The 9716-nt window shown below is 48.0% G+C and overlaps 1 long non-coding RNA gene across 1 annotated transcript; it reads left to right on the top strand.

Moving 5' to 3' along the window:
- Window positions 1–3065: 3065 nt before the first annotated feature.
- Window positions 3066–7974, top strand: LOC147648681 (uncharacterized). Its single transcript, XR_015279988.1, has 2 exons — window positions 3066–3269; window positions 4976–7974. It is a non-coding gene; the product is annotated as an uncharacterized LOC147648681 (long non-coding RNA).
- The last annotated feature ends 1742 nt before the right edge of the window (window positions 7975–9716 follow it).

The following is a 9716-nucleotide window of genomic DNA, read 5'->3' as shown; positions in this document are numbered from 1 at the left end:
GAAGACTGGCACCTCGGCCCTTGGCTGCAGCCCCAGGGGCCTTGAGGAAGGTAGAGAGTGAAAACTCCTGAGGATTATTTTCACTGTGGTCATTAAGATACCCTTGGCAACTGGCCAAAACCATAAAGCAGGATGGGACAGAATCCAAAAAAATAAGAAACAAGTGATATTAAAACAAGCAGTACAAAAGCAAACATTGAGCAAACAAACTATGCAAAACCAAAATCACAATAATTCTGATCCATGTGACAAATGCAAACAAATGTGACAAATGCAAAAACAAGATAAAATCTGTGTTTGTGGCACATCCATATGTTAATGCTGCCTGTTACAATCACAGTAATTTTATAAAAGTATAAAAAAAAATCTCAGGGAAAGAATTAGAGAAAATGAGTAAGTGGTGTGAACAGCTGAAACAGCAGTATAGCAACTGAGATTGGCCAACCTTAACTAAAATATTTTTGTATGTTTAATGCAAGAAGTAGTTACAGAATTAAAATTATTTAAATGTTAAATTTGTGGAAGACTTAAAATAGCTAAAAAAATAACTGTGGAAAAGTGGGAGTCTAGCTCCAGACCAATTTTTAAAATGAAATCTTACTCAAACTTCCAAGAGAATAAAATGACCTGGAAGATAGATTTTGAATCATCAAATAATTAAAACAGTTTGTATCAGATAATAATACTAACACCTGGCCACCAAAAACTCCTGCTGGATATTAGAGAATAACAAAAAAAAAGTAATTGTAGGATAACCATGTTGATTTGTGCTGGTATAAAAGTTCTGGAGCTAACCCTTACCAATACATAAGTGACCTAAAATTCTATTTGGAACAACCAGGTACAACAAGTAACAAATGGAAAGCCCCTGATAGAATATATTAAATTTGTGAGCAAAGAGCATACAGTGAATTACCTCAAAAGTGAAAAAGAACCTGTATCTTAAGAGTTATATGACCCTCCTTCTTCGTTATACCGAGGTCCAGGAGCAGTATGTTAAGAACACCACTTTATGAAACATTAAAAAACAATAAAAGAGACTTGAACCTTGACTTTCCAAAAGCAAGAAGAAACCAGAAATGAAGACAGATGGCCTGCAGAGAGATGACCCAGCCACTTGAGCTGCAGATGGATCTTAGAGATATAGAACCCATATCTATCTATTGAATCAGTTCATAAAGCTGCAGACAGTAGTTAAAGTTGTTTCAAACCAAACCTCTACTGCCCTAAAGCTGCTGGCCAAGCAACATTCACAAATGTGAGCATTTGTTTATGAAAACTTGTTAATGAACTTTTGTTTATGAAAACAGAATTACCCTGGAGTATTTGTTAGCTGAAGAAGGGGGAGTTTGTAGAAAGTTGAACAAATCTGAGTGTTGTATAAATGATTATAGAAGAGCCATCACAAAAATTGCTAAGGATATATATACCAGTTCAAAAATAGAATTTTATTTTGAAGACTGATTAGTGAGATAACCTTTTTAGAAGTACTAAGCGGAAAAAGTTAAAATTTATGGTATAGTGTTTTATATAAAGATTATTGTTTCTATTTTGTATAATTTCATGCCTTATTAGACTAATCCATTCAGTAATTCAAGGAATACTGAACGAAAAGAAATTATAATAGCTCAAAAAAAAGTTAACTAAATTTGAGAGTGCAAAAAGCTTGATACAGCATGAAAAATGTTAAAAAATTAGAAATGAAAATAAATGCAAGAACTGAAATTACTGAGAAGATAAAAAAACTAAGATTCAAGTTTATTTTTTTAAAAAAAAACATGAATAAATGTAATAAAAACAGAAATGGGAGATTATAATAAATGGAATTGATTCGTGCTGACTAAATTGTAACTATTTGGAAAGCTATTATTAGAAACAACCAAAAGAATCAGTGTTATGAGGCAGATGTACCCCTTTACAGATGTTACATGTTAAAATTGAGGTACAGGATGTAGTTTAGTAGATAAGTGATGTCTCATGACCAAAACGGCCTTGAGATGGACAAAATTAGAACGACTTTAAGCATTGGGCCTAAAAATCAGTAAATATCAGACTAATTAGTAGAGTAACATAACACAACGCTTAGTACGCACACACAAACCTGTAAGGTTATCCAAAGGACAATGAGGAAGAGGAGAAGCCTTCGCCAAAAGACCCCCAAAAGAAGACTGAAGTTCCCCTAACAACAAGTGAAACATGTACTGTGAAGAAAAGTGACTTAAAGTCAGAAAAATTTGAAATAGGAGGAAATTTACGGGAAGCATTAATGAATATGCATAAGCATACAGTATATAAGGTTAGCTTGAAGTGCTTTGTTCTGTACATGAGGCAGGGTGAGGAACCCGTACCCCGGTCGGTTTTGCTTATGCTTTAATCATACTGAATTACTGGCAAATTATATATATAAATTTTAAATTTTTGCTAAATGATATTCTTTTACTAAACTGTATTCTTTTATAGCAAATTACTATTCCATTTACTAAACTGTATTCATTTTTAATTAAACTGCCATTAACCCAAGGGACCTAGTTGTCAAAATTGTAATTTCATTGATAACAACCGGAGAGGCGGCGGCGGAGCTCGGAGGCGGCCCCGGCCATCGCAGGTGGGAGCCGCGCTGGGTTCTGCGGGGGTTCGGGGCTCGCTGCGGGCCCGGGAGGGGGCAGCAGGGGCTGTGGCGGGTGGCTTGTGCCGTGGCCGGCCCGTGTTGGCCCTGGGCTGAGGGCGCTGCGGGAGCGGCTGCCCGCGGTCTCCTTGCCGCTGGGGCCTCGGCAGGAGGCGGTGGCGGAGCAGCGCTGGCTCGTCCCGCTTCGTGTCGGGAGGCCGGAGGTGGCTGCGCTGTGCCCGGGACGCTGCGCTGGGGCCGCCTCCGAGCTCCGCCGCCGCCTCACCGGGCTCCGGCCGCTGCTGCCGCCGCTGCCGGGCCCGCACAGACGCTCCAGCAATGGCGGCTCTCCCAAGCCACGGCCGCCCTGGGGGCGCCAGCGGGGCCGGGCTTGTCCCCGCTCTGCCCAATCAGCGCGCGCTACAGCCACGAGTGACGGTAGCAGCAGCCAATCGCAGCCAGCGGCGGGCTCTGCACACGCCACGGACTCGCCTGCCTTGGGCTGAGCTCCGCCATTTCTCGGACCCCTGGGCTGAGGAGCGGCCCCGGCGCTGGGCCCAGCCCGGGCAGGAGGCCAAGGAAGCGCCGCTGCGCTGAAGCGCCGGGAGCTCGGGGTGCCCGGGAGCTCGGGGTGCCCGGGAGCAGAGGGCGCTGCGAGCTGGGGGTGAGTCCGGGATGGAGCAGGGCATGCCGGAGCGAGGCCAAAACTCTGTGACTCTCCTTCCTGGTCCGGGCGGGGAGCAGAACACACAAGGAAAGGCTCGGGGGTCTGGATGAGGGTGGGGACAGTTCAATCCTTGGTCACGGGCACAGCACACCTGACTTGGGGAAATTAAATTGAATTTTTTATCAAACGTGTCAGAACAAGCAAACGAGAAGCAAAGTAATTCCTACGGAAATGCATCTTCCCCCCAGCTGTCCCTCCTTCCCGGGCTTAACTTTCTGCCCCTCTCCGTCCCCCTCCCCGCCCAGAGGCACAGGGATGGGGGTCACAGTCAGGTCATGTCACTGCCTCCCCCTGAGGGCCAGGAATCCTTGTCCTACTGCAGCCTGGGGTCCGTCGCAGGGGCCAGAGTCCCTCAGGACCAGGCTGCTCCAGCGGGGATGGCCAGGGGGATCCCCGAGTCCGGCCAGGAGCCACTTGCATGGCTGTGCAGGGGCTTCTGGCGGGCTCGGGGCCTCTCTCGGGCACCCCCTGCTCCAGCCTGGCCTCATTGCCCCCCTCACCCCCCCATGCATCGAGTGCCCGGGCAGGGAGATGGACGATTTTCACGGGGCTGAATCTTGGAGTTTCTGAGCTTTATTGGGCTAAATGTTGGTGTTTTGCTTTTTTGTGGGGGGGCTGAATCTTTCTATTTTGAGGGAATATCAGATTTTTTGTATTTTGGAAGTTTTTGATCTGTCTTTGTTAGCATTCAGGAACACACATAATCACAGACTGATTATATGCAGGTGCTTTATTGAAGCACGCAGGAACTGGGGGTATCAGCAACCCAAATCTAGCTCCATCGTCTTTGTCCAAAGTGCACATATTTCTACAATTTCAGCTGTGTAGCATTAATCACTGTAACAACCTTATCAATACTGTTTCATTAATAAATCTTCATTAACTTTATGTATATTGCTTCATGAGAGTTAGCTCATCCTTGTATGAACACGTCCGAATCTTATCTCTGGGTGGGTATCTTGGAGACCCCAAGTACCAGTTCCCATTACCGTAAACATTTCAGCTTGCTAGACCATCCCTAATACGAAGCATTCATGTGGCCTACCTCTACAAGATTTTAAGAAACATTTTCAGAAACATTTAACCCCATAGTAACATATTTCCCCCCTTTGAAAATATTTCACTTGAGTATAATAAGTGTAATCCTTTCACTATATACAGTCCTTTCTCTAAGTTTATACTTGATGTTCATCTTCAAATCCACAGTTGTCATAAGCGTTGTTACACTCTGGAGGGCTTGGAGATGACAAATGCGGATGTGGATCTCTGTCCCGTGTCAGCGCCTTTATTATCTTCTGGTCCCAGGATCCTCTTTTCTTTATTTCTTCTTTCAGAACTGCATAGATTAACCAGATTGCTAAAAACATAATCAGTAGGATTATCAGACTCTCAAGAATAGTTTTGATCCAGGAGCTCATATTCAATCCTGAGCCTTCAAAACTTTTATCTACCCAACTTGTGGTCAGATCTTCCCTCTCTTTCTGTGCTTCATGTTCTGTTTGTTTTAACTGATTAGTGTCGTGTTCTACATCTGCAGTTCCATTTGGGATGTGGATGCAGCAGTGATCAATTTGTCCTTTTAGGTACCTGCATACTCCGTGTTCTTTCAACAATAACATATCTAAAGCCAATCTGTTTTGCAGGGTCATTTTCACTGCTCCCCTCCTGCTGCCGGTACCGGTATCTCAGCTCAGTTTTGGAGTCCTGCAAGATCCAGACATCGCTCTGCCCGGCCCGGCCCCAGAAAACGAAACAGGGAGCCCCTAAGATACTTCGAGTGAGCTCCAAATATCCCTTCCCCTTCAAACAAATCCTGCCAGGACGGCCCAAGACCTTCGGGGCGAGGTTCCCGTCCCCAGTGAGCTGCGGGCTGCGGGGCCCGATGCTCCCGGCGCGAAGGGGCTGCAGATCCAGAGAGCGATGGACGCACGTGGGGCCTCCTCTGCTGCTCCTCTTGCAATTCCTGCTCCTCCTCTACCCCTCCTTTTCCTCCCACTCCTCCTCCTCCTTCCCCTCCTCCTCCATCTCTCGGCTGCTGGCGAGGAGCTCTGGGGTCAGCGGAGCGGGGCCGGGAGCCGGTGGGAAAGGGCTGGGAGAGGGGGATGAGGGGAGCTGGGCCAGGGGGAGAGGGGTTCTCAAGGAGGGGCTGCCAGTTAAGCCCAGGAGCCCCAAATCCCCTCCGTGTCCTGCCAGCCCCTGCCCCCGGCGCTGTGGGGGCCGGGCCGTGCCCCAGTGCCGGCTCAGGGGGTGCTCCAGGCTGCCGTGCTCCACCTGGCAGCTGGAGCTGAGCCCGCATTGCTGCTGGCTCCAGTCCCCGCTGGGGAGCACGGCAGTGGCCAGCACGTGGCCCGAGAGCTGCTGCTGGCCCTGGGAGCAGCTCAGCTGGATGTGGGCAGGGGAGAAATCCATCAGGGAGCAGAGCAGGCGGCCGGGGCCGGGCTGGAAGCTGGAGGGCACCGGCGAGATGGACACGCTGGGATGGGCAGGGGGCTTGGGGACCCCCCAATGCGGATCTTCCTCCCCACAAGCCGCAGGGAATCGCTCCAGGGATTGAGTGCTGTGGGACGGGGAACCACGTTTCTTTCATCCCAGCCCCACCTTTCCCTCTCCTCTCCCCCCTTTCACATCCTTTCCCCAATCCCCATCCATTCCCCCCGAATGCAATGTGGGTTTCCCAGCACCCTCCCCCATGCTTTGGGGGTCCCAGACCCTTCTTTTCCCCCACTCTTTTGCCCCTTCCCAATCATCCCTCCAGTCTCCAACCCCCTCCCCCATGCTTGGATTTGGGGGTTCCAGGCCCCTCCTGCTCAGCCTGGGGGTCCCATCCCCCCTTTCACTCAATTCATGGAGATCCTAGCAGATTTTTTTCTGGGAGGAATCCCTGAGTTAAGGCATTTTTGGGGTGTAGGTTTGAAGTGGGACAGCTCCGTCTGGCATTTATTTAACCCATGGTATGCCGGGGAAGCACAAAAACATTTCCCATTTCCATCCTTTCCTCATTTGGACTTGTTCATGAGCAGCTTTCTTGTTTTCTTTGGTATCTGTTCTCATCTATTTGTCAACAGCAGTTTGAATCATTTATTTTTCCAGAAATTCTGCCTCCTTCTGCTAATAGATAATGTGATCCCATCCCATTGTAATAAAGAATTGAGTAAATAAAAATTCAGAATAAGAAGTTTAAATAAAGTATGTATAATTATAACTAAATGTAAGTATGGAATAAGGAATTCTCCTCCCGGTCGAGGTAGAATTCCTTTTCCAAAAATCACGAATTGCAAAAGAACCCCCCCAGATAACAGGTTTCAGCAGACTCATCAACTCGGAGGAAAAGACAGGACACAGGCCATCATAGAAACAAAAGAACCAGCCTAAAAGTCTACCTCCAGAGAAAGGCAACGCCCGGCCGATTTCGGCCGGAGACCATCAAGCAAGACAAAAAGGACGAGCCCCAGGAAGATGGTCGTTGCCAGAATCGAACACCACACCTGCCAAACCCATACTACAGAAACTCAATCAAGAAAGACAAAGAAGAGACTACTCCTCCGAGATATCCATCGGCGCTAGCCCGGATCTCTCAATCCTGCTGTGATGAAAAATGTTAAAATACATACAGACTCACTTTGCATTTGAGGAGACTCTGCCCGGATACTTACTGACTCAATGTTCTAGGCCAGGAAATCCATTCACCAGACAATCAGGGACATTTGGTGAATGGAAACTGGTTGGAATTCTAGCCTGGGGACATAAAATCCCTATAAAAACCCAGGCCAGAGAACCCTCAGACGTGGATTTGGGAACACCTATACCTTGCGTATAGACCCTGTCCACCCAGCGCTGCACTGTCCATTTATTGTGGTTTTTTCCTCGCTGTTTGTTGCTTTATTAATTTATAATAAATTAATCTTTGTTAATCTTTAATTTGCCGTTGCATTTATAACAGATTGGTGCCGTGACTCGGATAGGAAGAAACTGTGGGAGAATCTCGCTGTCCAGGGGGGTACCCCCGCTGATTTCAGCGGCCTGGGGAGCAGAGACCCTCCGCAGTTCGCTCCGATTGCCGAACCAAATTTAGGCTGAGGAAAAACCATAATAAAAAGGGGAACGGATCCAGAGAGCTCGGGAAGGCAGGAGCCTTCGGGAAAGCCGCGGCTTGGTAGCTCATAAAAAGTCACACGTGCACGAAGACGCCCTCGCAGGAAAATTGCTGTAAGTACTGTGAGGTTGAGCGGGTGATCGGGCGAGTTTGTGAGAGACGTGACCTGGTCACGAAGCGAGTGTGGACTTCAAGGCCGCGTTTCCATCCTCCCGCGAGGGAATTGGCCGGCCGCGAAGGAAGCGATTCTGTGTGAAAGGGTCTCTCTTTCCTTACTCGTAAAGCCTGAGGCTAAAGGGAGTCTCAGGGGACCGATCAAAGGGGGCTGAGAGGGGAAGGGACGTCCAGTCGAGCTCTGGAACTGGTAAACTCTCTCAGCCAAAGGATTTAGAAAGTCGGAACATCGAGAAAACCCCGGTACAGCTAACCGAGAGGTAAGTATTGGTGCGATCTAGGACTTTCAGACGAAGAAAAAAAGAAAGACGAACACAACGCAGAGCAGGTAAGAATCGTAAGAAAATGGGACAGAGAAAAAGTAGAACGCAGAAACTAGATAACGAGAAAAGCCCATCAGAGGAATCAAAACAAATGCTAGACATCCCACCAGAGAGTCCTTTAGGGTGGATGTTGAGAAATTGGGAAATTTGTCCCGAGAGACGAGGAAAATCAAAGGCAAAAATGATTTATTACTGTGCCGAGATCTGGGGAGGACAGGAATTGAGAAACTGTCTCACTTGGCCAGTATTGGGAACATTTGATAAATGGACGTGCAGGGAATTACTCGCACACGTAGAGAAAAAGGTCTCGTCAGACGGCGAGGAGAAAGAGTATGCCAAACTCTGGTTAAATACCAGAGTGCGGCTGTTTCCAGTGAAACAGAAAAACGAACATAAGACAGAGACCTGGGAACCCCTGGATCACTTACCCCCTCCATACCGCGGGCCAGTAGAGCCTCCGATAATGGACCAAGTAGTACCATCAGCACCCGAGGGTTCCATGGGGCAACTAGCAGAAGCACGCTCCCCTCAACCACCGGGAGTAGTGCCAGAAACCCTCACTACCCCCCCACCTGCAGAAAACCCAGCCACCGCACCCTCTTTGGAGTCGGTGTTGGCGCAAGGATGGGGCTTACCCCCTCCACAAATCCCGGTCCGGCCACCACAGCTGGGACCACCGAAAGTATCAGAAGGGAACCCTCTGAGTCACGTAGCTGCGGCAGACATCCCGCCAGCAATGAGGGGAAACCCTCCCGCAAACTCCAGTTCCCCTCCTGCAAGCAGGACTCGGTGGAAATCAAAAATAGGGAATGGAGAATGGGGAGAGACAGAAAATGGGCACCGAATCTTCCCTCTCAGGGAAGTGCCAACCGCCCCCGGAGTAATTGGATTTGTAAACGTGCCCCTTAACTCAGGGGATGTACGAGCATTCAAAAAAGAAATGGGGCGACTGCTAGATGACCCATTTGGAGTGGCCGAAAGATTAGACGATTTTCTAGGAAGTAGTATTTACACCTACGAAGATCTCATGGCCATCCTGAGATCCCTGTTTAGCCAGGAGGAGAGAGAAATGATTAAACAGGCGGGCATCAGGGATTGGGAAAGGCGGCACCCGCAGGGAACACCCGGTGACCAAAAGTGGCCGAGCGTGAGCCCGAGTTGGAGCGCCCAGACCGAAGAAGGGAGAAGAAGCATGATGGATTTGAGGAATATCATCGTGCAAGGAATAAGAGAGGCGGTCCCCAGAGGACAGAACATTAGCAAAGTATTTCGGGAATGTCAGGGAAAAGAGGAATCCCCTACCGAATGGGTAGAAAGGCTGCGGAGAAGTCTGCAGATTTACTCCGGGACTGATCCCAGTTCTCCGGTGGGGGAGGTCCTGCTGAAAACACAGTTTGTGGCTAAATCATGGGAGGACATTAGGAAGAAACTTGAGAAAATTGATGGATGGCAGGAGAAGAGTCTCCAAGAGCTTCTAAGGGAAGCTCAGAAGGTTTATATGAGGAGAGAAGACGAAAAACAGAAACTTCAAGCCAAAATATTAGTAGCTGCAGTAAAAGAAGTTCAAAAACACGAACAGAAACAGGGTAAACCGATACCTAAAAAACAAAAAGGATCCCAAAAGGAGGAAACTCCTCCTCGAAAGGATCTTCCTGAGTGCTTCTACTGTAAGAAAGTAGGACACATAAAAAAGGATTGCAGGAAACGAATAAAAGATGAACAAATATTTAAAGAAGATTAGGGAAGTCTTGGGCTCTTTCAAATGGGGACAGTAACAGCAAAGGAGCCCTTGAT

The sequence above is a fragment of the Cyanistes caeruleus genome, chromosome 31 (assembly GCF_971803275.1).
Source record: "Cyanistes caeruleus chromosome 31, bCyaCae1.hap1.1, whole genome shotgun sequence".
Classification (NCBI taxonomy): Eukaryota; Metazoa; Chordata; class Aves; order Passeriformes; family Paridae; genus Cyanistes; species Cyanistes caeruleus.
The sequence above is the reverse complement of the archived record's forward strand: the minus strand, read 5'-3'. Positions and strand labels throughout refer to the sequence as shown.